A 3,184-nucleotide genomic window follows, 5' to 3' on the forward strand; every position below is an offset into this window, starting at 1 on the left:
AAAAAAAAAGATTTTATTTATTTGAGAGAGAGAGAATGAGAGACAGAGAGCATGAGAGGGAGGAGGGTCAGAGGGAGAAGGAGACTCCCCGCTGAGCAGGGAGCCCGATGCGGGACTCGATCCCGGGACTCCAGGATCATGACCTGAGCCGAAGGCAGTCACTTAACCAACTGAGCCACCCAGGCGCCCTGGTAAATAGGCTTTCTGTGAATTGGCTGCCTTGATCCAATCAGCACAGGCTGGAGGATGGACTATGGTAGAACAGACACAATTGACTCACCAACCATTTCATCAGAGACTGTGAGGTGGGGGGGCAGTTCTTTTGGAAGTGAGGATGGGTGTGGCCAGCACCTGAAAAAACAGTACTAAGTGGATGCAAGAATTTGTTCTCAGACATTAAGCATCTAAATTTAATAAGTGCTCCCAGCCCCTGAGTTATAGCCATCTCCTTCTTCTTGCCCCACTTGGACTAGTTAGGAATTCTTCCCAATCTCCATTCTGTTTATATGCTTTCCTACATCCCAGAGATTCACATAGCCTGTCCACTTTCATCAAATGCCTACATTATATAAGGTACCATGGCCTACATGGTACATATTGCAAAGGTGATAATGGTGGGTTTGGGTCAGAGAGTGGGATATAAAGATGAATAAGGAGCAATTTCTGTCTTTTCAGACGCTTAAAATCTGGTGGGCATCCCAAAATAATTCTAAGCCAATATGGTAATGGAGCCATAAAGCATTAAGACACCACAGAGAGGGATAGACACATTCTGTCTGTGGAGGTTTTAAAGAAAGTTTTCATGGAGAAAGTATTTAGCCTGGATGATGAAGGATGGGAAGATACTGACCAGCAAAGGTGAATAAAAAGTTGAGTAAATATTTTTTTTAAGCTTTTATTCATTTATTTGACAGAGAGAGCGAGCGAGCACAAGCAGGGGGAGCTGCAGGCAGAGGGAGAAGGAGAAGCAGGCTCCCTGCTGAGCAGGGAGCCCAATGCGGGGCTTGACCCCAGGACCCTGGGACCATGACCTGAGCCGAAGGCAGACGCTTAACCGACTCAGCTACCCAGGTGCCCCTGGGTTGAGTAAATATTAAGAGGAAGTTTTCAGAGACAGGAAGATATAGAACCAATGGGGACCACAGTTAGTGGTCTGGTTTGGTTCAAGTGTAAGTTGTTGACTTAATGAGAAGAATGTGTTGTATGTGTAGAAATGTTGGCATCAAATCATGAAGGACTTTGATGCTGAGCTAAAAAGTTGGTTCTTCACTTTACAAACAGGTAGAACCTCTAAAAGAGAGGTAAGAAAATACCTGCTGTCCATTTTTCATTTTGTTTTATGTTCTTCTTTTGTTGGCTGCATGTGTTGTTAAAGTGTGTCCATGTAAATGGATCTTTCTCCCAGCTCCTAGAAGGCAGGAATTCTGTAATACCTAACATAGCCTGAATACTAACCTTTGTACTTGCCAGGTGTTAATCTAAGTAACCGACATGTATTATGTCCTTATAATAACCCTCTGAGGTAGACATCATTGTCCTCATTTTACTTATGATGAGGCTGGCACTGAGCAGAAAGCAATTTATCTAAGGTCGCCACCTGGAACATGGGAAAGCTGATACCTGACTGCCTCCCGCTAGCAACAACAATTCTGGGCTTAAAGGAAATTAATGTATTGCAAGCTACGTACGAGGTGACGCTTTTGATAATCATGAAGATACGAGATGGAGGAAGCCTATTTATTTTTATGTGGGCTTTCTCTGCATCCGAGAGATCAAAATGCAACCTTGACCCAGACTTGGGATACGGGGGGAAGATCCCTGCCTCGAAGACCAGAGAGCAATTCCCCAAAGGACTTCAGTCCCTGAATAATTTATGCAGTGACTCATCCTCCCTCTCATATGGAACTTTCACTTTCCAAACCAAAAGAACAAATGGAAGCCTGGGTGTTTTCTTAGAATCACCGAGTTTTTAGAGCTGGAAGGACTTTTAACTGTTGCTCCGTTCAACATCCCCTCCCTGAATTCAATTCTTGGCTCTGCCGGCTACGTTACCATCTGTCGCAAGCAGTTCGCAGCGCCCCCGCTTTTTTTTCCACCGCCCCACGCTTGAGGGATAATGCTCACGTGCGAGATGCATTACTTCTGCCAGTGAGGTAAGACCGTTTGTGGGTTGTGTGCAATTCCTGTCACGCCAACTTTGTGCCACACCTTTTCCTCCCATTCCAGGGGAATCGGTGATGCAAATAATTAAGACAGATGTTATTAGAGAGACAGATGTGATTATATCCTACAGTGTATTTTTTTTTTTTTAAAGATTTTTTATTTATTTGACGGAGAGAGACACAGCGAGAGAGGGAACACAAGCAGGGGGAGTGGGAGAGGGAGAAGCAGGCTTCCCGCGGAGCAGGGAGCCCGATGCGGGGCTGGATCCCAGGACCTTGGGATCATGACCTGAGCCGAAGGCAGATGTTTAACGACTGAGCCACCCAGGCGCCCCCCTACAGTGTATTTTTAAAGTCATTCATTGGCAAAGGTTGGCAGTTTAACAGCTAATACCAAAATTACTTGTAACACCCTGCTCGGTTGTTCTTGATCCATAGGTTTTGTGGACGAAAGTGCTGATTTTGCCGGTGGTTGAAATCATCCAGTGACTAGGAGTTCACCATTTCTGATGGGAACCAATGACAACTTTGGACAGTTTTACTGTCAGCAAATTCTTCCTTTCATTCAACTGAAAAATGTCTCTAACCGCAGCTGGTCTATTACAATGCTGAGAAGTCTATTTGTCCCCTGCTCTGCATTCTCTCCTAATGTTCTCTTTTTTCTTTTTTAAGATTTTATTTATTTATTTGTCAGAGAGACAGCACAAGCAGGGGGAGTGGCAGAAGCAGAGGGAGAGGGAGAAGCAGGCTTCCCGTGGAGCAAGGAGCCCGATGAGGGTCTCAATCCCAGGACCTGAGCCAAAGGCAGACGCTTAACTGACTGAGCCACCGAGGTGTCCCTCTTTCCTAATGTTCTTAGTAACTATTCTGAGATTTTGTAGTAATCAGGTCCTTCTCACCATTCCCCACACTCAGCAGATGACCTTCCCTGGGACACTCTAAGTGCTCAGAAAGTGTTTGCTGGGTGATTGTCTCTCCCTCTATAAAACAGTTGACATGAATGCCCTAATTTTGGGACACCT

The 3,184-nt window shown here is 45.2% G+C and overlaps 1 long non-coding RNA gene across 1 annotated transcript; it reads left to right on the forward strand.

Moving 5' to 3' along the window:
• Positions 1-1,795: 1,795 nt before the first annotated feature.
• On the forward strand, positions 1,796-2,780 carry LOC115936920 (uncharacterized). Its single transcript, XR_004072291.2, has 2 exons — positions 1,796-2,153; positions 2,601-2,780. It is a non-coding gene; the product is annotated as an uncharacterized LOC115936920 (long non-coding RNA).
• Positions 2,781-3,184: the final 404 nt, after the last annotated feature.

This window comes from Leptonychotes weddellii, chromosome 15, assembly GCF_054177405.1.
Source record: "Leptonychotes weddellii isolate Sample4059 chromosome 15, ASM5417740v2, whole genome shotgun sequence".
NCBI classification, from domain to species: Eukaryota; Metazoa; Chordata; class Mammalia; order Carnivora; family Phocidae; genus Leptonychotes; species Leptonychotes weddellii.